This window comes from Carcharodon carcharias, chromosome 20 (genome assembly GCF_017639515.1).
Source record: "Carcharodon carcharias isolate sCarCar2 chromosome 20, sCarCar2.pri, whole genome shotgun sequence".
NCBI lineage: Eukaryota > Metazoa > Chordata > Chondrichthyes > Lamniformes > Lamnidae > Carcharodon > Carcharodon carcharias.
Genome location: NC_054486.1, coordinates 90649361 through 90674061, shown reverse-complemented (window position 1 = coordinate 90674061; position 24701 = coordinate 90649361). Strand labels below are relative to the sequence as shown.

At 41.4% G+C, this 24701-nt stretch overlaps 1 protein-coding gene across 3 annotated transcripts in view; it reads left to right on the top strand.

The window, feature by feature from the left end:
* Nucleotides 1-15551: 15551 nt before the first annotated feature.
* Nucleotides 15552-24701, top strand: part of si:dkey-87k14.1 (leucine-rich repeat transmembrane protein FLRT2) — a 66664-nt gene continuing 57514 nt past the window's right edge. For 2 of the 3 annotated variants that reach the window (XM_041214037.1, XM_041214036.1), the window contains exons 1-2: nucleotides 15552-15747; nucleotides 21921-21987. The gene's annotated coding sequence lies outside the window, so the exon portion shown is untranslated. The remainder of the gene's footprint in view (nucleotides 15748-21920; nucleotides 21988-24701) is intronic. The other variant, XM_041214040.1, reaches the window with a different exon arrangement.

The following is a 24701-nucleotide window of genomic DNA, read 5'->3' as shown; positions in this document are numbered from 1 at the left end:
AATAGTTCTTGCTTTATTATTTTTTGCTGAGTCAAATTTCCCTTGACAAAAACAGAGAAACCTTTCCCCTTTGATAGCTCCCTGCCTCCACGAAAACATCCCCCCTACACAGCGACTGTCACAACAGCAGTATTGGTAATCTAATACGGCTGCTGGTGATTGTCCCTTTGAAATCTCCATTATTAAGCTGCTAGAATCTAATTACTAGACAATTTACCCTCTCACAGCCCTGTGACAGCAGGAGACTGTGTACTGAAGCTAATGCTTTATTTGGAAGCCACGTGAATTCATTTTTTTGGTTGCTATACAAACACTGCTCTGTAGACACTTAAAGCATTGTCCTTGCAAAAATATTCCACCTTGATTTCTTTCAAATGCTCACTTTCCCTGAAGATTTTTCCCTCTAAATTTTTTTGCTGCTATGGGCAGAGACCTGTGACAGAACACGATTCTACTCCTGCAAACTTCCCTCTGGTACCTTAGCACCCAGCTAATCCTCATGAGTGAGTCTCAAAGTAATTTTTGCAAGGTAAGGAAAGAGTTTGCCTTGAAAAAAACACCTTTCATGAACCTACTGAAGTGCTTTATGGTCAATTCTGAACATTTGACACATAACCGCTGTTGTAATGGAGAAAACATGGCAGCCAATTTGTGCACACAAAGGTCCCACAAACAGTAATGAAATAAAATAGAGTAATCAGTCCTTTTTTAGTGATGTTGTTTGAGGGTAACCTGTACAGGGTGTCCTGTAACTGCAGCTGAACCTAGGTAGGCCAGGGGTTGGGGTTGGGTTTGGGGTGCTCTAAGCCTTCCTGCAGGGTTGGTTAGCTCAGTTGGCTGAACAGCTGGTCTCTGATGTAGAGTGATACCAACAGTGTGGGTTCAATTTCTGCATTGGCTGAGGTTATCCATGAAGGCCCTGCCTTCTCAACCTCACCCCTTACCTGAGGTATGGTGACCCTCAGGTTAAACTCACCACCAGTTGTCTCTCTCTAATGAGAGAGCAGCCTATGGTCATCTGGGGCTATGGTGACTTTCACCTGCAATGCTCCACCATGCCACCTCCAGGCAGCAACCTTGATCTACAGGGACTGGAGGCCAACTGAAACTCCCAGTCAACTTCTGATAAGTGGGCATTGACTGGATCAATTAGCTACCCTGGCTCATGGGCTGGTAGCCCTGCTGAGCTCCCATTTTGCCTCTGGGAAATGGCCCAGGAATGGATAGTGCTAGCTGGCAGTGCTATTTTTGGAGTCTGCCCTCCTTTTGCCCCAGCAGGGCCTAAAAATGCATCCCTCATTATCTCATAGATATTCCTTAAAACAAACATCAGTTCAGAAAGGTGAGGCCCATACAGGTTTTTCTAGAAACACAAATGCGGTCAATGGCATATTTTCCTGAATCCAAATCACCCGAGATTTCATTGTCACCGTGGAAATGGTAACCACCTAATACTTTCATTGGATTGCTTCAGGATTCCAGAAGACAGTGATGAGGCAGCTCAACATAACAGACAGGAAGAAAGCTGACCTGATGGGTCTCTGTGTAAATAAACATTTAACAGCTCAACAAATAGACTCAAACTCAAATATTTTTAAGAACATATATTTTTTCCAGTCTGGAATAGTGAAGCTTGTGAACATAAGGTGCTCCACTTTAACACTGCGATCCACTAAAGTAGAAGTAAGAAACTCAAATGAAATAACAATTTTATGTTAGTGGATGAAATAACCTTAAGAAGTAATCATTATTGTTAAAATAATCTGTGTATGTATCATGTCCATACTCTCCTGTGTGTGGTCCCTCAGTGCAAGTAAATCTAAATGTGACATCCTTTGACCATGGATTTGTCCGCCAGAAATTAGGAGTCTCAGTTTTAGCTAATAGGGAGAGAATAATATTATCACTGACTGATTTAGAGGTGTTCACTCCAAATAATGTTTTTGCTATGGTGTCCAAACAGCATCCATCTTTAAATGTTTTACTTTATCACTCCATATGTCTTTCATTATCAAAAGCAATCTGCAAAATTTAAATCAAAGTGTCATACACATATTATTTTTTTCCCCTGGGGAGTGAGCAATGCAGTAAGTTGGAATGTTATCCTTTCAAGTCTCAGCTTGGCTCAGTTGGCAGCACACGCCTGAATCAGAAGGTTTTAAGTTCAAACCTCGCTCCGGGAGTTGTGGACATAATCTAGGCTGACACGTTTTAAGCAGTCCTGAGAGATGAGTTGCCTTGCAAGTGCACCATTAGCTGATTTGCTAAGTTAGATGAGTTTACAGTATTCTACAGTACTATTTGAAGATGTTCAGAGAGTTCCCTTGGTGTCCAGGCCAGCATTTCTCCCTCAACCATCATTACCAGAAACAAAAGTTGCTGGAAAAACTCAGGAGGTCTGGCAGCATCTGTGGAGAGAAAGACAGAGTTAACGTTTTGAGTCCGTATGACTCTTCTTCAGAGCTAATGAGAAGTAAAAATGTGGTGAAATGTGTACTGTTTAAGGGGGGTGGGGTGGGACAGGTGGAGCTGGATAGAAGGTCAGTGATGGGTGGAGGCAAAGGAGAGATAGCAAAAGATGTCATAAACAAAAGGTCAAAGGGATGTTGATCATCTTTTAATTGAAACCAATTAAACCAAATCAACAAAATTGGGATAAATCAGGTACAGCCCCTAATTCAGGTCAGCTGTAAAACCAAGGACAAAATTTAAAGGAACCTTACAAACTTTAAATCAAAATGTGATTAAAGGGGTCAACAAAACACCCCAGTCCCCGCGGTGCCAACCGAGCACGGAAGGCCTCGAGCGTGTCAGCAGACACCGCGTGCTCCCTCTCCAGGGACATCCGGCAGTGAACATAGCCGCAGAAGAGGGACAAACAATCGGGCGGGACTCCCCGTCGATCGCCCTCTGCCTGGATCTGTTAATGGCCAACTTGGCCAGGCCCAGGAGTAGGTTCACGAGGAGGTCCTCCTCCTTCCCGACCCCCTTCCGCACCGGGTGCCCATAGATCAGGAGCGTGGGGCTGAAGTGCAAACAAAACATCAATAAAAGGTTTTTCAAATAACTAAAAAGGGAGTGCAGCCTACAACACCCTATATATGCATGGTCCACGGACTCCACAAGACCGCAAAAAGGGCACGTGTCCTGAGAGTCCGTGAACCTATGCATCCTCTTATTATACGGGACTGCTGCATGCAACACCCTCCAACCCAGGTCCCCGATAGAAAGGGGGAGGACACCTTCGTAGAGGGCAAAGGGATGTTGATGGTGATACTGGCTACAGGAGACGCTAATGGTGACATTAAGAGTAGAAAGCAGGATGAGCAAGTGACAGATGGCCCTAGTGGGGGTGGGTGGAGGGAAGGGACTATGTGGGGAAAAAGATCAAAATAGGCTAAAAGGTGGGGATAAAACAATGACTGGAAATACATTTTCAAAAATAATAATAGAAAGAGGTGGGAAAAAATATATATAAAAATTAAATATTTGAAAAAAGGGGGTCAAAAAGGGGTGAAAATGGAGGAGAGAGTTCATGATCTGAAATTGTTGAACTCAATGTTAAGTCTGGAAGGCTGTAAAGTGCCTAGTCGGAAGATGAGGTGCTGTTCCTCCAGCTTGCGTTGAGCTTCACTGGAACATTGCATCAGGCCAAGGATGGACATGTGGGCATGACAGCAGGGTGGTGTGTTGAAATGGCAAGTGACAGGGAGGTCTGGGTCATGCACTTTGCTTTTATATTACCAGAAACAGGTTAGCTGGCCATTCATCTCATTTGGTGCTTGTGGGGTCTCAATGTCCACAAACTGGCTGCCAAATTCTCCGGCGACTCATCGGTGAAAGCACTTCAAATTAAGCCATTGGTTGGGAAGTGGTTTGGACTGTTTTCAAAATGTGGTCAAGTGCAATGTAATTGAAAGTTTGCTCCTTTTGTTGACTCTAGAAAGAGTAAGACCTTCAGTTCAGGGAACCAGCAAAGCAGCAAGCAGCAAAACAATAACTACAATCACTTATACAGCATTGCTAATGTAATAAAACATCCCTGATTGTTTCAGGAGCATTATAAAACAAAAGATAACATAGAGCCACATCGGGAGATACTTGGCCAGATGACCAAGTGTTTGGTCAAATATGTAGAAATTTAAAATTGTCTTAGAGGAGGAGAGAAAGGTAGAGAGGAGGAGAGATGTGGGGAGGGAATTCCAGAACTTAGGACCCGGACAGCTAAAGACATGGCCACTAATGGTGAAGTGATGAAAACAGAGGAGCTCAATAAGCCAGAATTAGATGAATGCAGATATCTCAGAGGGTTGCAGGCCTGGAGGAGATTACAGAGATATTGAGGGGTGAGGCCGTGGAGGGACTTGAAAACAAGGATGAAATTTGTAAAATCAAGACGTTGCTTGACCGGGAGCCGATGTAGGTCAATGAGCACAGATGTGGTAGGGGAATGGGACCTGGTGTGAGCTAAGATGCAGGCAGTGGGATTTTGGATGACCTCAAGTTTAGGGAGGGTAGAATGTGGGAGACCAGCCGGGATACTTTGGAATAGTCAAATCTAGAGAAAATCAAAGGCATGAATGAGGGTTTCAGCAGTAACTGAGGTGTGACCGGAAAGAAGTCGGGCAATATTATGGGTGTGGAAATAGGTGGTCATAGTGATGGCGTGAATATGTGGCTGGAAGCTCATCTTGTGGTCAAATGTGACACCAAAGTTGCAATCAGACTGGTTTAGTCTCAGACTGTAGCCAGGGAGAGGGACGGATTTAATAGTGAGGAAACGAAGGAAAGAAAGTAATTCTAGAATTGGGGGGTTAACAGCTGGAAAACTATAGGAAGAAGAAAAGGCTAAGGGGAGTTTGGGACCCACAATGTTGAGGTCTTTGGAAGGAATGAATTAAAACAGAATAGAGCAGAATGTGTCTTGACTTTAGTGCAGTGAGAATACAGAAATGATGACTAGTATGTGATTGTAGATTAGGAGAAACATGGGAGAAAAGGTCAGACAAGCACTCAACACAAGTGCATTGATAAAAGATATTGACACAAGATAGGTTCAACATGCAAGGCATTTAAGATGAGAGGGGAAACAAGTGAAATGAGTTGGAACAGTTCAAATTTAGCTCTTAATGAACTTAGACACAAACTGGCAACAAATTGATCACTTAGGCAGGTATGAGAAATGGTAATGTGACTGATACAACATGTTGGGGGGTCTTAGGGTACGGTGTCTGGCTGATCCAGGAGTGCTTGTGACTGACACTTGGTGCCAAGAATGAAAGTGTTTCAGTTCCCAGACATCAAATTCTTCACTTTAATGAAAACACACACAAACATACAACCCACCATAATAAATGCAAACACAGTATAAAACAAGTGGACATTAATATGTTAATGGGTAAATCAGTGTTTATAATAGAAAAATGTTTGGTACAGTAGGAAGATTTCCTCACTGAAAGCTGTATAGTAATGTCATAAACATGCTTCTCATAAATGTATTTTGATTTAGTTGCCCTCAGAACACCAAGAAAATCTTCCCGGATAAGTTGATGTACTCTTAGAAACAAGTACAATGTAACAACAAGAATTAATATCTTTAAAATGCATTTGTCCACTTGCACTTCCTCAGTGGGGTCTTTGAATGACACCAGAAATAAGTTTTAAAGTAGCCTCTCTTCCCATTCCTCTCTAGTCTCGTATTATCTTCCTGACAATGTACATTGCACAGGCAGGTACAACAGGCCCACAATCATGTTAAGAGCAGTATTGAATGGGACCAGCTGCAGCATTTGTATCTTGCTTATAATGTGCTAGGAACCCTACATTTGTATGTCAGAATGATGTGTTCCTTCTTTAAGTGTGCATGCCACTGGTGAATGTTACGCCCATACACTATGCATATGCTGTCACATAGGAATTGTGATCATTGGATGAATAGTTGTCACTCGTGAAGTATTAATATTCGTGCTTCTGCAGTGATTGAAGAGTCAATGCAAATCAAAGGGCCAGTTTCATTTTTATTTACTGCTAGCTGAATGGTAAGTAGAGAAAATTGGTAGAAGCTGGGAGAAAAACCACCATTTAGACAAATTATGAAAATGGAAGAAGGGAATAAAGATGAAAATGAAGGGAATAAAATGATAGAAATAAAACGAGGGATTTTGTGAATAATGTGGGGAGGGGGTGGTCCTGAGGAGGAGACAGTGAAAAAAGAGAGATCATGAGAAAAAGTGCAGAAAAACATTTAGAAAATTGGATGTAGGTCTTCCAAAAAAAATAAATAAAAGACATTGGGAAAATAAAAGGAAGCACTTCAAGAAAAATTAAGAGAAAGGCCTTGTGGAAAAATAGGAGAATAGATGTACATGGATAAAAAATTGGTTATCCAAAATACACAACCACACAAAAACAGGGAGAGAGAGAGAAAGGCAGATTATGATATTAAAACTTAACTTGAGACACTTGTACTGCAATGCTCCATTCATTATTTACTGTATTTCTTTCTGTCTGTCCAGATTTTTTATTTTCATCTCTCCTCCTCTGTCTTCCTCTCCTTCCCTGTTGCTTCCCTCTTATGTCAACTTGGCACTCATGTTTAAAATGATTGGCAACAGTCATCGGGGTGTGAGCTGAAGATAGAAAGAAGAGAAAGATCGAAAACAAGGGATAAAGAAGCTCCTAGAGGTGAAAGGGAGAAGGGAAAAATAAAGCAAGCTGGGGAACAAAGCAGCAATGATCCAAGGGAGGGCTGATACAAACAACGTACAGAAGACACAGATTGAGGCAAGTTGGAACAGAGGAAAGATTCTAAAAAAAAAAATTTAACAGCCTGGAACGTAGGCGGGACAGATTGCTCATGGAAGGGAAAAGAGATTGGACAGGTTAGAAACAGTATACAGGAGGGTTGTTATATGCAGTATTCCAGTAGGAGTACTCAGAGCTGAAGGGATCCAATCACCATCTGTGAAGTAAGTGGGGCTGGCTCCTCTTCCTTCTATGTTTGAAATCAGTGAAATAGCAGCACACCCATATATTTACATTCCACAGGAATGCAGTCAAACAGAAGGGGAAGCTTTTCTGGGAGCCAAATGTCCTTTGGAAATGTACAGTCCTGGCTGACAGTCAGAGCACAAGCAAGTCAAATTCTAATGTACTCAGTCTCAGGGAATTTCTCATGCACTATTTACTCTGAAGCTACTTGATGCAATGAATCTACAGGGAACTTGGCCAATAAACACTGGCCCTGCAGCACCATTTCAAAGTCAGGTGTGGAATGGTGCCCAAATATGAACCATTGTAATCTTGCACAAGACAGAAAATCTTGCTTATGATTTAAGATGGTTAAAGCCATATTGGTCCACTGAGGTTCATATTATGAGTGTTTAAACAATCATGGAGCTTTATAATTATAAACTATAACAGCTTCCAGCAAGATAATCTTCAAATAAGACACTTCAAGCTCACCACAGCACAATATTATAAAACTAATCAATCTGGGCTTCGTAGCTCATGGCAGATTTTGCTTTTAACTAAAAGTAAAAATTGCATTGCACTAACTGGAATGAACATTGAATTGTTTTAGCCTTATAAAAATGCATAGACTGATTAAAACAAGTGTTCTACAGCGGGTAACATTCTATAATTAACTCTTAGTGATCGAGGTAATTTTTGTCTCTTTTCCAAAGATAGTGAGCTATGGTGAGATATGGCTCCATTGGAAACAGCAGCCATTGCTCTGATCAACATGCTTCAAGGACAAGTGAAGCAGCTGGCTATTTGACTGTGAAGCACCAAAGCTGAGTCTGATCCTGTTCTCATCCAATGTTCACACCTGTATTGCTTTCAACAGGGCACCACAGTAAAATGACAAGGACCAGGAAGACTGTTTCCACACAAATCACCCATAATCCAGGGTCACTGAGACCAGCTGTAGCCCCTCTACTGACCTCCCAACTGAAATTGGTTAACTGTGCACAGAGCAGAGATAGTTGCTCAAAACCACTCAGGACATGCATCTACCACTGAATCATTGCAAGCATCCTTGGAGCGGAGCTTATGGCACCTACAGGCTAAAGCATAACAAGAACAATAACTTTGTTTTATGACAAATATAGTGTGTGAGCTATATATTTATGTGACTATTAAAATGCACGTTTTTAAATAGTCATTTGGTAGTAGAGAACTTGCGTATTGCTGAAAAAAGAGACACATCAAAGCTTCAACTTACGTCTTTCTTTCAGCAATGCATGTATTTTTATTGAAATTGTATCTGTATATATTAGAGGGTATCTAAAGACATAGTAGCTTTCGGGAGCAGGAAAAACCTAATTAATCAAGCAAATCATTCCTCCTTAATAGATCTCGATCCATTTCTCCACCTTCTCATCAGGGGATAAGGATTCTTCCTTATGTTCATTATGTGTAACAACACTGCAATTAACGTGTTCACCATAAAATCAAAATGAGAACATTTTTATGATGCAATTTACATTGCTGCTACACACAGGCACCAGAGGAATATTTATTCCCATCCTCCTCAAACTCGTATCTCTCCAAAAACATTTATTGTGTCTACCTCAATGAGCTTCCTTGGTAAACTTGTGCACAAATATATTACAAAGAAAGAGGAAAGAAAGATGTTCCTATATGGAGCATCTTTTACACCCTCCTGGTAAACCTTTGGTGGGTAGCAATTGTTTTAGCAATAGTGCAAAGTACTGGTATTTGGCATCATTACTTTTGCAAGGATGGTTGATGCATGGCGGGCCGTCATGTTTGGAACTGTGAAACTTTGGAAGGTTCACCTTCACTCTGTTGCTGGCAAGAGGGAGGTTGATGTCACAATCTGAGCTGTGGTGGATGTGGGTGTGGAGAAAACTTGACAGATTGTGCCTTCTCTTGATGACCAAGTCTAATTGGTGCCAAATCTAATTGGTGCCAATCTCCAGACATTGGTTGATGCCATGATACTTGCAGCAATGTCTACATTGAAAGAAAATGTTGGTGACATAGAGTTCATTCAGCACCTTGCTGTGTGGCTCTGAAACGGAGAAAAGAAGCTCAACAATTTCCATCTTCGTTATTTGTGGCAGATTGTGGGCATACCCTGGCAGGACAAACTCACAACTCCAGCAGTCCTTTCAAAACAAAGCTCCCAAGTTTGTTAGCACTCATCAGGCAGAGGTGGCTTCCTTGGCTCAGGCACACGTGCAGGGTGGAAGACAATCACACACCCAAGGGCTCTCTGCGTGGTGAGGTAGCCGAAGCCTGATGACCAGTAGAACACCAAAAGCTCCACTCCAAGGATGCTTGCAAGTGTGACATGAAGGACATAGACATCACTTACTGCGCCTGGGGGTCACTAACTGATGACAGAGGAAAATGGTGACACCTCCTGTGGGCTGGAATGCACCACCATGATGAGTGGTTACAGGAGTTTGGCAGCAGATGTCAACACCGGAAAAAAACAAGCCTCAACAACAATCGGTAGCTTCGTGTGCGGCACTTGTGGCAGAACCTGCCTCTCGAGAATTGGCCTCTTCAGCCATCAGCAAGGATGCACCATGTGAAGACGCGCCATCCGAAATGCTTTTGTTTGCTGTGCACCCGCAATCTTTCATAGTCGGAAAAGACCAGAAAAAAAAATCACATCCTCAGGACATCCCAAAATGCTTTACAGACAATTAAATACTTTTCCGAAGTGCAGTCACTTTGTAATGTAGGAAACGCAGCAGCCAGTTTGTACTCAGGAAGCTCCCGCAAAGTGCAATGTGATACTGACCAGATCATTTTTTTTTGGTAATGTTGGTTGAGGGGTAAATATTACCAAGGACACTGGAGAGAATTCCTCTGCTCTTTGAATAATCCCATGGAATTTTATTTACATTTATCTGACAGGGCACTTTGGGTGAAAGAGCTCTATCTAACTTTTTCAAAAAATAAAAGCAAAATACAGTGGATGCTGGAGGACTGAAATAAAAGCAGAAAGTGCTGGAAAAATGCAGCAGGTCTGGCAGCATCTTTGGAGTCAGAAACAGAGTTAACTTTTCGAATCCAATTTGACTTCTTCGGAACTAACTTCTTAATGTTGGCTTCAACGTTCATTCTTCTTCAGTGCTGACATTCAGTATTATTCTGGCATGCATTTTCCTTCTTCTTTTCATTTAAGTTTTCAGATTGTATTCATTTTGTGTCCCAAAATAATTCCAATTACTTGCTGTTCAGTGCTGTTCCTTGTAATGTTAATGCCTGCCGCATGTGCCATGCTCTGAACACATTTAGTAAACATTTCAGTTGTCCAACAACATCAAGAAAATAATAAGTCAAGCACAAAATAAAGCAGGGCACTTCAGCATTTTCTTATTTTGAGCAAATATAACTGGCAGCATTCCCACTGGAACATTCTCTGGCAAACAACTACCCTACCAATATAATGAAAGCAAAATACTGTGGATGCTGGAAATCTGAAACAAGAACAAAAATTGCTGGAAAAACACAGCAGGTCTGACAGCGTCTGTGGAGAGAAAGACAGGGCTAATGTTTCAAGTCCATATGACTCTTCTTCAGAACTACCCTACCAATTCCTCCAACACCCACTTCCTGTGTTAGGCAGAAGTGCAAATTGTAGCATTCCTGTGCTTTTTAGTTTCTTTTCCTTTTCAGCTGCTGCACTTTTGCTTTTCTTCATTGTCACCTCCCTCTGTTTAGTGAACTGCCAATCATTTCCATATCCAAATACCAGAATCATGCATCCGGGAATATAACACCTACCTTATACACCTTTAAGGTGATCGATAAAATCCTCAGTCTATGGGGGACAACTTTGAATTCAGTCAATAGTGTGGTATGAGTGATATTGATGCAGGCATCCATTAACTTCAATAGAAAGGAAAATTATTGCACATTGAGTCATTATTGTCCATTTTAAACTATCACCCAAAGTCCAAATCCATCACAGCATTCACCGTGTGTGGGTGAGGCTTTATGATTCTTGAACAAAACTTTTATGAATCCATCATGGTCCCTCATGGGACAGAATTTGTAGTTCATAATGTTATAGCTTGTAAATGCTGATATTCTTACTATTTGATGTCTTTATTCTACCATTTAATAATATCTGTATAAACTGAGCACTAATTTGGTTAAATAATATCACAGCCAGGAGCTATTTTTAAAATTGGTGTTGAGATACCACTTCCCAGCTACATAATCAAGAAGGGTCTAATTCTGCATTCATATTGTATTGGTAGAACAGGCACAGCACCTCAGAATGTGACATATGTCATGCAATGAGAACAGGAAACTGGCTGGGCAGTAATTGACTTGAGCTAAGAGAAAGGGTATTTTATGAACACAGCGCAATGAAAAATAGTCTCCTCTGTGAATCAGTCCTAAGCTTGCATTCTTTCACTCTACATATTAGTTAGCTGAATGTGGAAATGGTAAGCATATATCCAAATATTGGTAATACAAAATTAGCATGTATAGTGAAGAACGGAGCAGAAATTATCAAGAAGACATTGAATGGTTGGACAGACAAATGACAGCAGCAGTCCAATGGAGGAAAGTATGAAGTAGTACACTTTGGACATATGAGTGGAGGAGGAAATCACATAAATAAGAAAATTTGGGATGGCAGATTTAGGGTTCCGGGTGCAGAGGTCATGAAAAGAAATTGCAGGTACAATAGTGATCAAAAGGCTAATGTAATCACAGAATCACAGAATTGTTACGGTGCAGGAGGCGGACATTCAGCCCATCGTGTCTGCACTGGCTCCCCAAATGAGCATTATGACTTAATGCCATTCTCCTGCCTTTTCCCTGTATTCTTGCACATTGTTTCTATTCAAATAATCATCCAATGCCCTCTTGAATGCCTTCTGGGCTTTATCACTAGAGGTATAGAACATAAAAGTAGGGAAGTACTAGAGTACAGATCAGACATAATGTGAAATGCTATGTTCAGTTTTGAGCAACGAATGTTAAGAAGTATATACTGACCTTGCAGAAAGCGTAGTCGCAGTTCAACAGGACGATATCTAGGATGGAGAGCTGAGCTATAAAGAGGGATTAGACGAATCTGAGTTACATTCTCTGGAGCTGATAAGATTACGGGATAGTTGGACTGTGGTGTAGAAAAGAGAATATGAAGGTAAAAATGAAAATGCTCATGCACTTAGTAGGGGAATCCAGACATTATCTGAATAAAGCTACAAGCCAATCTAATATTTGTGACACCTTGGTTTACTTTGCACCAGGAGGACATAGATGGCAATAGACATGCTCAAAGGTGAGATAGATCATTATTTAGGAAGCAACAGTATTAATGGAGCTGGAAAAGTTAGGGTAATTAGGGTAAAGATGATAGAAGATAGAGCTGTTTATGACTAAGGAAATGGCTGAATTAAATGGCCTACTCTGGGTCCTATGTACACAGAAAAAAGTTAATTTACAATGTTTATTTCTCCAAAGTCCATGTTTAGTATTAATTGAAAAATGCATCTAACCTCAGGATTTTTAGACTATACACAGAGCATGGGAGTTAATGTTTCTTGATGAAATCTCTAACTAAAATATCCTTTTTCTCAAACCCATGTCCTTGTGAAAAAAAACTATTCAACCCACCTAACCAAATTTCCCACATTGCACATATGATCTGGCCTTATTAGGCATCCATTTAACCCAATTAATTTCCCAAAGAAAGGTTCTACAAATCCTTTTTTCTGAAAGAAAACAAAAACTTGCATTCATGTTGCACTTTTCAAATCCATTGGATGCCTCGAAACACTTAACAGCCAACACAGTACTTTAGAGCAAAAACAAAAACCGAATTACCTGGAAAAACTCAGCAGGTCTGGCAGCATCGGCAGAGAAGAAAAGAGTTGACGTTTCGAGTCCTCATGACCCTTCAACAGAACTTGAGTTCGAGTCCAAAAGATACGGAAATCTTGTCGCAGAGAGGAACAGAACTTCTTCAAGGAGGTAGGCATTTCTTGAAGAGCAGTGGCAGTCAATTAAACACAGAGATAAAAACAAAAAAACTGCGGATGCTGGAAATCCAAAACAAAAACAAAAACAGAATTACCTGGAAAAACTCAGCAAGTCTGGCAGCATCGGGTCAATTAAACACAGAGATAAAAACAAAAAAACTGCTTTAGAGAATATTCACTGTTGTAATGTAGGAAACAGAGCAGCCAATCTGCACACAGCAAACTCCCACAAGCAGCATTGTGATAATGACCAGATAATCAGGTTTTGTGTTGTTGATTGAGGGATAAACGTTAGTCAGGACACGAGGAATAACTCCTCTGCTCTTCTTTCAATTATTGTCATGGGATATTTTATGTCCATCTGAGAGGACAGACCTCTCCCCTCATCTAAAAAATGGCACCTTTCTTAAGATTGATCTGATACCCGTCTAACTTTCAGGGGTTGGTCTGTGTATTATCACGTTGTCTGTAAGAAGGGCAGACTCAGACATAATATGTGAAGGTAGCAGAACAGAAAAGAATGTAATACAGAAGTCAACTATTGAATAAATGTGGTTTCATAGTCGGCAACAGGTTCAAAAGTTTAAAGCTTGATTAACATGGAACCAATAATTAGAGAAAGCAAGCACCATTCCAATGAAAGATTGGAATGAAGAGAACTTCAGAACAGCTTCTCTGGTAAAACAGAAGGGACAGCCTTTGACTTGTACCCAAAATGCATATGACATTGGCAGAGTAGATGCAGTGCCTTCCTGAAGCTGGTATAGGAGGACCAAACCATTTTTAAATGCTGGAGAGCAGTGGGCACCAACTAGCGCTGGCAACTACAGAGGGCAGAAAATTAAATGGCTCCCCAAGCCATGATATCAGACCTGGGATGGAGATGGAGGCGATCCTTGAGGGTGAGTCTGGTCTTGCCCAGGCTGGCAGTGGGACATAATATTTTGTGTGAACCCAGGAGGAGGAAGCTTGCTCCTCCTGGTCCCACAAAAGGAAAAAAAATATGACCAACTGTTGAGCGTCCTCCAGCAGTCCTGAATGATTAGATCACTCAACACCTGGTCAAAATGGAAGAAGTATGAGCAGTGCACCCTCTGTTCTATTTGTAACTGAAAATTGAAATTGCAGCAGCTTAGAGGAGGTCATATGGTGCAGTGGGTAGTGTCCCTGCCTCTGAGCTGGAAGCCCCAGGTTCAAGTCCCACTTCAGGACTTGAAAGTCAAGGAAGGTGTGTTCATAACTCAGCCAAACAGGTTAAGTAGCAATTTGTAAACCTTTCCAACATGAGCCAGTGACAGGTGATAAGAGTGGGATTGATTCCTGCTCAGCTATGTGATGGAAAGAAATTGAAGCCCCTACCTTCCTATCCATAGCTCCAGGGTATAACATGCATATAAACTTTGTAAAATTTGCTACAGCAACTTGGACTCCTTAGTGATGGGGGCAGTTGGCTGGCGCTAATAGCTTGTGATTCGACCCCTGTCTTGGCTGGGAGCAGATTCAGGACCAGCCTCCTTGCCCTGCCTATGGTGGAGATCATACTGCTGTGGTTAGACCTGCCTTTGGGTAGGTAATTCAAGGAGAAGAAGAGAATAGGGTGAGGATTTTCATATTTAAGAAGCGTCTTGCCTAAAGTAGGCTGGAGTTTTCTTTGTTCGTTGAGAGGACCGCCTGAAAATCACATGAATTGAATGTCGATGATGTGGCTCTAACCCATCCTATTTTCAATGGGCATTTGGACAGCACGGCCCACTTTGGGCAGAAGTTGAAGGATTCTGTGGGATTCACTGTTCTCTGATAGAGGCTGGTTTCCCTCTCCACGTAAAATTCCTCTGCGTGCGTTATTTGAATGCAGTTGCTAATCTGTTGATTCCAAACAGATTAAGGGATGGTTAAAGTACAACACGTAAAAGAATCACGGTAATCAATGGACTACCAGGAGGGAAATTCACAAATGTGATGATGTGTTGAAACAGATGAAGGGAACATCAAGATAGGGTGGAAGTGACCAGATACACGAAAAAGAGTGGGAACAAATGAGAATGAACGAGAGATTCAGAAGAGAAAGTGTAACACCTGCCAGACTTCACTATACTGGGCATTAGTCCAACTGAGCAGGTGAGAAGTATTCTTGTTGGTTACTGTGCCTTGAATAAAAATGGTTGCGTTTAAACCACGACTATTTCCACGCAAATGTCACCTACTCCCCCAGTTTTACCAGACTATTTAAGGAATCATTTTCAAAGTTCCTTTACGGCATCGTCTGCTCGTAAAGCGTCACCTCAGAGATTCCCATGAGGTTACGAACTCCTTTGCAAGGGAGTGAGTGCTTGGATGCCTTCCGGGTAAATGGAGAGAAATAATCTGAATGACAACTTATTCCAACTCAGCCAAGTTTACTCAGCGCAAGAAAGACACACCGAGACTGCTCGTAACACCCTCCTCCAAAGCATGGCACCGTGTAACTTGACTCCATCTGAGTTCATCGGAAAGACAGCTCTGGCAATAGCCGACACATTCAGGGCGCGATGAGCGGTCTGGAAGAGTTAAGTTGCACTTCGTGGGTTGGTGAGATCAGTAAGTGGGCGTTTTCACATTTCAGACTTGTGAGTCCACGAGTGCCTGAACTTGCATTCAGTTCCCAAGAACTCAACAGGTCTCTCCCCCCTCCCCGCCCCCTTCAGAAGAGTAAAGTGGATCTCTGTGTGTGTGTGCAGCAGCAAGCGACCAGATACCGGGAACTGGTGCGATCATTCAGGTAAGCGTTTATCCTGTAATGACTCGCAGTTGTAAATTGGCATAACTGAGGCAGAGGGAATGCCGACCATTGTATTCTGCACTGTATAAAGCTGCAGGCGCATTCTTCATTCACAAAGTATTAAGTCGAGTTACTTTAGAAGTCAGCAACGCTCTCAGTCTTTACATTGAAACCCCGCCGAGCTTGCTGTGAGACACGTAGTGGAGTCGAGATGAAGTCGCGCATTCTGTACACATTTCTAAGCACTTTAGTTAAGTTTACACCTATGCGATCATAAGATCAGAACATTTAGTACTGACTGTAATTATCATGGACATTCAGTGTGATAATGGGGACATTTCAGGGGCTTTTGTTGAAAGTGGTAGGTTCACTCACTCCCCTTTTCCAATTGCCCTCTGTTTCCTTAAGCGTTCTGTCTTCCTCACTCGTGTCTTTTTCTCGTGTGATCTCCTATCCATCTGCATCGCGCCAATCCATTCATACGGAACGATTATCATTTATTTCAGGTTCCGATTTCTCTTCCAATAGCTGCACTCGCACCATGGTAAAGTCACCGAATACGTTATCGAATGAATTGCTGGCTGGAATCACAGGGCGTGTCATGTGTGTGTACATGTGTGTCTGTGTGTCTGCGTGTGTATATCTGCATGCGTGTCTGTGTGCACATGTGTGTGTCTGTGTCTCTGTGTGCGTGTTGTTTGTGTGTGCCTGTGTCTCTGTGTCTGTCTCTTTTGTGTGGCTGTATGTGTGGCCGCATGTGTGTCTGTGTCAATGTGCGTCTGTCTTTGTGTGTGCATGTATGTGTGTGTCTGTGTCTGCGTGTGTGTGCCTGTGTATATCTGCGTATGGAAGAGCCAGGCTAGTTTTTCAGGTGCACTCTTTTCCCAGGATGTTTCTAGCCAAGCGTCCACACCTGAAGCTACTAATCATCTTTTTTCTCAGATGTTGGGGGGCCCTGCCGTCTATTTCCCGCACTTCTTCCCGTTTTTTTTTATCCCGGATTTCAAAGCTTATGTCCTTTTTAAAAAATCCTTGCCTGCAAAATGCATCGACTGCAGAAGTTCTGTCAACGCAATTTTCATCTTCCGCGGCTAAAATTAAACCACGGAGGTACAGGAGGAGCTCCTGGTTGCAAAGACATACAAAAATAGAATTACCTAAAAAAAAAGTGGTCAGACAACTGTTACCTAACTTCTATTTTGTGAGTGGAATAGCACCCAAAGTCTTATGCCCGGGAGTTAGGTCACTTCAATAAGCAGACGCATTAAACTGTATTATCTATTTAGACAAATCCGGACCTCGAAATGAGCCCATGTGCCGGGGGTAAGGAAACAAATGTTTCAATTAAGAAAAAAAGTTGGATTTTTTTTAGCATTCTCTTCTACAGAAACTTCATTTTTGCCAAAGGTTAAGTCCTTTAGACCCGCAGTGAGTAAATGCTTGGGGGGGTGGGTAGTCTTCATTACTGGTCCCAGATGTCCAGTAGGGTCCAAGAACATATGAACACTAAGTACGTCCTTTTTTTTAAAAGTTCCCTTATTAATATGACCTTTCATCCACTGAGTCCATTTGTTAAATCACTAAGAAGAACGTGGCCTACGATGGGAATTAATATTTCAGTCTGTATTAGATGCGGGCCACAGCACTGACAACTGCCATTATAACTGTTAACCGAACAAGTTAGGGCTCTTGGATTTTTTTTTTAAATGGGGTGACCTGATAGAAGACTTTACAATTATGGAGGGGTTTGATAGGGTAGACAGAAAAAAAAATGTTTCCAAATATAGGGAAGTGCAAAATTGGGGGTCATTAAGAAATCCAGGGCAAATCTCTTTATTCAGAAAGAACAGTGTCGTTAATGTGGAGCTTGATGCGGGAGAAAGGAACGGGCGGATATGTTGTTGAATTCGATGAAGGGGGAGGGAAGCATAAATAGCTGAATAGCCCAAGATGGACCGAATGGTCTGTTTCTGTGGTGTTAATTGTACATAATTTAATGCAAGATCATCGGTGGTGTTAAGATCACTTATGGTGTTAATTGTATATAATTTAATGTAAGATCATCGGTTTAGCCAGCGGAACACACATTAACATATTTTAAAAGAATGATGCGTGCAGTGACAGGAGAAAAAAAAAACACAAACTCCCCGGTGACAGAAAACAAATAAACTGACTTACAATGAAACCCAAAGAGGAAACCACATTTACAAAATAAATCCAGTCTAATAAATATTAACACGAGACACAGCAGAAAGTCTTGAAATAAGAGAAACTGAAACTTCCAGAGAGAATTCACTTCGTCTGCACCGAAGTTGATTTATAAACCAAAAAAAAATTAAATCCAAAATTTCAAGGCCTGCCTATATTGCGTTTGTGTTGATAATTTTGTATTCGCGGGTTTAAAATGGGCTTGAACAACTGGTACTTTGCTAAGTAAGTATGCTTATTGACCCATGATGGCAATTTTAGACTAAATGCAACATGCTTCACCATTTGATGGATGGGTGTCATTTTACTTTTTTAAATGTTTAAAAACCCCTGCACCCCTCAAACTTATTTTATTAAAACAGTTTGATTCTGTACTTGTCCACGATGCCTCAATAGTGAAAGACGAAATCCGATATTGCCTGATTTGCTTTAGTAAGTGACTTAAAGTATTTCTCCTACTACCTTTCCTCTTTGACCTGTGTAACAGCTTGGATTATTCCAGTCCGTACATAAAACTATGTAAGCCTGTAGTATACAAGCAGTCTTAATGGGATGGCTGGATGACACTAGGAGTTTGAGAGGCTGTTGGGAGAGATATATCATGCCCGTCGTGTGCTGTCCTTTTGTGGGTTTTTTTTTTTGACTCATCATGTGTGAAGCCTCCTGGCATGTGGAGACAATTTAATGACAACAGAGCTCCTCCAGTATGCACTGGCCTGACGATAACTGTGTTGAAATGCTGCTGTTTTCCTTCCCACCATTCATTGTTGTTTACTTGTTTATTCATCTGACCAACAGAAGCGACACATTCCAAAAGCAATATCGGGTGCTGCTTCCTTGAAACTATTTTTGGAATGTCACCAGATTATTCCCCATCCCTGTTCTCTCTCTCTCTCTCTCTTAAACACAAACATTTTATTTATAATTCTTTCAGACGCTTGTACACTTTGACAGACCTTGTCGCTTCTCTTTGACACATTAAACTAGAAGTCATGGCCAACTGTAAAATGTTCTATCGATCCTCATTCTCAGCAGTTCATCCTGTCAGCGCACTTATCTCAGATAGTTGGCAGCGAGAGCTATTACATTCGAGCCATTTGTCTCGCAGTGAATCTGAGTCTGGCTGTGAACTTCACAACGTTCTGCAGCCTGCGCTGAAGATAGCGAAACGCATAAGAAAGAGCGCTTTAAGCATTAATTCAGCAGCTGGTAGGCATAAATAGGCGATACTCTTAGTCTCTGACTGTGGGCTGGCTGAAGGTGATGTTCTGTATCCCGCTGATGCCTGGCATTTCGTACATTCAGCAGAAACGGCAGCAAACACTTTTTGCAGCTACATCAGTGTGTAACATGAGGTGACAACCTGGGTGCCCTTGTTTTGTTTATTTTACAATAGTTAGATTGTTCAGTAAAATACATTTCACATGTACAAGCCTTTTTTTTGTTTTACCATTAATTGAGCAATTGGGTCTCTGATATGGTACACCTTAAACTTTCAAAGATGTATTATTTTAGAAAATAGTTACCAGAAATTTAATGCATTAACCCTATTCATTGGCACAAACCTATATTCACAAATACACGTCAGAAGCATTATACTAGTTGTGTAGCCAGCATACCATTGGAGAAATGTACATTATGCACACGGCTGCTGTCATCCTTCTAAGGTGTTAGATGCTGCTTTGTTGTCAATGCAGCCTGTCCCACTCTCTAATATCAACATTTTTGCTGTTGTGGGCACATAGTTTCCCAGGATTAGATGCATTGCATGTGTAGGAGTTGAAAATGAGACATAAATGAATCATTTCATATCTTGCAGATGGAAATGCTTCAGCTATAACTGGTCCATAATACAGGTTGAATCAAATACACTATCAGTGCGATTGGTTCATGCACAGATTTGCATGAAATTCATACAATAGCAGTGATGTCAACTCATTAATGACTTGAATGGGTTAAATCTGATTAGTAAGTGGTTTTGTTCATTGCAAAGCTTTAGAATGTGCAGTTTGAAAATAACATTTATCCACTCATGCGAATGATTATAAAACATTAAAGTCATGCAGCAGATGTATTGGCTCACATTTCTGTCAACTCAGTTTCATTGCCACGATCCAGCAAGACCCAGCGAGATTGAATCCAAACAATATGCTCTAAAATTCCAGGAGGGCTTCCATTGGTCTTCTACTCATAATATCAGTGGGAGACTGGCAGGGGATTCAGTTGCATCCAGCCTATTGCCATCTCTGTGAGTTTCTGGGTTGCTTCATAAAGATTGGACTGCATATCTGCCTCTTACAGGGCATGTGCCTCAGCTCCTGATCCTAAGCTGGGAGTCATGACTCATGACCTTGGAAGGTGGTATTGGTGATTGGAAGTACACTGTGTTACATCAGGCATACTGGCCTTACCAAGATTGTTTCCAAGCCCCACCAATAGGCTTCACCAGCAGTCTGAACCCTCTGATGAAGGGGGACAAAAACACCTTAATTGCCTGTATCTTCTCATGTACAGGGAACAATCTGAGCAGCACTGGGGTTGGGGACGGGAGGTTTGAATAATACCTCCCCACAGGTGGGTAGGCCATAACATTTCTGTGTTTTATGATGTAGATGGGGGTCAAAGAAGTGCCGGAAGAGCCAGTTCCATACGAGTGAAGTGTGTTCCCACTAGCCCTATAATCCTACGTGAAAATCAGTGTTGGAAGGCACTGATGGTCATGATCTTTACAACCATTTGAAAAATGCCTGTAAAATTTCAAAATGGTGTATACATACTTAGGATTATTAAGGGATAGAGTAAGAGATAATGTTATACCTTGACTTCAGCAGTAAGGAAGATCATGTGAGTTACATAAAGGGTGACTGATATGCTACTGTCCACTTTGTACTCCATGTCAAGGTTGAATTTCCTCCTTGTGTCTGGGTGTTTTGACAGATTTTTCCTCTTCCTGAATGTATTGGATTGCATGGGTACAGCAACCAGATGAGTTGCACGCCTGGAAGGGAATCACTCAATTTTCCATTCATTCAGTTACATGGACGAACTCTCTGATTTGTGCAAACCCCTTTCTTTAGATTTTCTTCTGTGCTCTGCTCACATGCCCAGAGACAGGAACAGGGATAATGTGCCCTCAATACAGCTGATGTGATCATGAGAATTTCAGCAGAATATACAACTTTTTTTTTCTCAAAGTAAACTTTTTATTTCTGCCATGTGATGTGTGGGAATTTAGTACAGGGTAATGGAACACTTTGCATTTTAAACACAATACCGTGTGCCTCAGGTCAGGTCAGCTTTGACTTAAAAGGTCTCCCATGACTAGAGATGCCTGAAGCAGGTGAAGCACATACTTCTGTCTGTTTCCATAGCTCATGTTTTCCTGGAACATGTTGCTAGCCTGAAGCCAGGGGCTATAGCTTAAGGGGCACTCTTTATCAAGCCTGGCTGACCAGGATACTTTTCTACTCACCATAGGCATATTGGAAGGATTTGCAGGTTGATAATCAACCACTTTGGCCATGTTATAAGTGCATCTTACATGGCTATCAGGTCCTGGAACAGGACCTGAACCCTGAGCTTCTAGCTCAGAGGTAGGGACACGACCCACTGTGCCCACGAGACCTCCCTCTCAATGGAGAGTGAAACCTAATTGGTTCTGCATCAACAATGTTTCTCAATCTCAATCTTGATTGAGTAGCTTCAAAGTACCAATATAAACTGTTTCCATTGTCCCTGTTAACCAATCTGCATCAATGCTGATTTAGTATCAATTGGGGCCTAATTATGCCAAAGGCCCTTAACAACTGGACTAAGACAGATAAAGCTCACTTCATGTAAGCTGCTTAAAGCAGGTAGACATAAAAAAAGTCATCCCATCAATTTACAATGAAAGACCATTCTCTATTTTACTGCATCACCAAACCCTGGCAAATTGTATTATTTTTTCATTTCGTTAATGTCAGGGAATGGAACATTTTCCAACTTTCATCACCTAGTGACAACATAAAGCACTCCACGACCTGGTATACAGTAAGTCCCCCTTTTATATTGCCTCATTCAGTGTAATTTTGCTTTAGTGTTGCCGAAATGTTCGGGTGAGAATGCACACTTAGCATCAAGACTTTCGCTTTAGTGTTGTTTTGCGCCAGGGTCAACGTGATCCAATTGGGACCATTTTGAAGCAGCTTCTCTACTCGCTGAGACTTTCTTCCACTTGCAACTGTCCCACTTGCTGCTTCCCTCCCTGACTCTCCCACTTGCAGCTCCTCTCATCCCTCACATCAAAGGTTCAGAAGAGGAAATGGTGAGCGGGGGACACTTGGGCAGGGAAGCAGCAAGTTGGGCAGGGGGGCAGTGAGCATGGCCTGCGTAAGAGAGTTGATGAAGTGAAGGTAAGTAGAAAGATATGGCATATTTCTTTCATATTTTTAGATTTATTTTTTTAAAAGTTACTTCAGTTTCAAATCTAGGAATGTATAGTATTTCAACATAGAGTGTATAATGTTTTAATGTTCTTTCTCACGGGCAAGGTCCTACAGAATGTAACTATAGCATTTATATTGACAGTAATAGGAAAATTTGATTCGCTTAAAGTTGTTTCACTTCAAATAGCACTTTCCAGGAAATTAGCTACAACTGTAAGTGAGGACTTATTATTGTACATGACACATGCACAGTAAGGTTCCCTCTATGTTGTCCATTAGCCTTAGCTTCAGAAAAGTACCCTATTACTCAATCAGTACGATTTTTTTTCTGCTTCTCATGCAACAATGACCCTTGTGAGTCAAGTTGCCAATTTATTATTATTAATTATCTTACTATCAACTTAGAGGAGAAGCTTTCATCTCATCAATTTGCATTGTATTTAATCCAGATCCCAGAGATGAAAGAATCTTAAGGTACTATGTAATCTCTGTACCACCGCATTTCTAGAATGCACTACTTCTGAAATATATATTGTCCAATGTAGTCTTGCACTGTATTTTATACATGTCCTAATATTTGAATAATATTGATCAGGTATTAATTCAATCCTAAAATGGCTAACATTCTGTACTAGTTTTTACTAGCAGTCTTACTGTGGCAGCATTATGATCATATGTGTTCAAATTTAACAAGTGTGTACATAGGTTGAAATTTCATTAAGATCTTGCATTGTATATCACTGATCCATATAAATGCTCCACATAATTAAACAAACAAAGCATAAACATGTCCAAATACATTTTTCAAGGTTAAATGGAGTTCAAAATATTGGTCAACTAAAGCTTAGCAAGTCCCACTGACAACAATTAAGCTTCTTATTAGAGCTTCCCACTGTCTTCAGTTAACTCAGCTGTAGTTATCCCACAGGAAGAAATGAGCTTTATTGTGTAATTAGGTTGGAAGAATGAGCAGACAAACAGTAGGGTGCTTCTTGGGAAGCAAACAAACAATGTTCTGAAACTGCTACTGTTAGACCTCAGCATTACTCACAAGATAAATGAAGCTCATTACTTATAGACTTTTCCAAGTAACAGTTAAAGGAAAAGTCCCTGTGATTGAACAACCACCACTTGGGCACTCCTGAATAGTGGACAAGAAAAGTTTGTCATCTGACAGCCAGTTCTTCCACCAGCACTAATCTCCAATTGCTCTCTCTACATCACAATTTTTATGGTCTGAGTTTTCAGCTCATCAGGTGGACGCGATCGGCAGGCCCGGGAGTGATCAGGAAATGGACCGCCGACCGTGATTGTCCCCCTGACCCCGCGTTTCACACTGGCTAGCCAGTTAACGACCAGCCAGTGTGAAGCACACGCTTATATGATCAGCACTGCCTGGGTTGGGGGAGGGGTGGGAGGAGAAGTTGAGCGCTGTAGTCAGTGCGGGTGCAGGGGAGTGCAGAATGAAAGCTCCCTGGAGGCAGAGCTGCCTCAGGAAACTGAAGAACTTAAATACAAAAAAAAATAAAGATTTTAGAAACTGGGAAAATGCCCACGCATCAGAAAGCACCTGAACATATACAACATGAAAATTCAGTCCAAACATTTTTATTTATTTTTTATTTAACAATGGAAACCTCATCTGCCCTTGGACGAGGTTTCCTGAAATATACAAAGGCCGCCTGGCCAATTCGTCTGCCTGCTAACTGGACGGCTGGATGGGCAGCAAAAAATCACAGCTAATTGTGCCATTAATGGGCTCAATTGTCGGTGGACGCGCTTTCAAGTTTAGCATGCGCCCGTCGACCGAAAAATCGCGCGAGTGTATGATGATGTCGGGATGCTCGCCTGACATCATTGCACTCTATTTCATGCTCCAGCGAGTTGGGTGTGCACCCACACACCGAGCAAAAAATTTTTCTCTCTGTATTTGCCTATTTTATCGATACTTCTATTGTTATTGCCGCTCTGCACATTTTTCATTCATTCCTCCCAAGCTACTTGCATCCCCACTGGTTTAAATTAGGGCTCATTGCATTATCTACTACACCTGTTCTTTCTTTCTCAGGACCTTAGATTGTCAAATTTCTTACACCTTATTGTTCCTTTACTTCTACAATAGACAAGGCTTTAAGATAGCTCTCTCCCTTTTAAGTTGATTGTAGGTCTAAGCTCAATTCCAGAGACTTGAGTACATGAGTACAACTCCAGTATTGGAGTTGCTATCTTTCAGATGCAATGTTAAACCAAAAAACTGCCCTTACTTTGGATGTAAAATATTCCATTGCATTAGTTAAGGAAGAGCAGAGGAGTTATCTG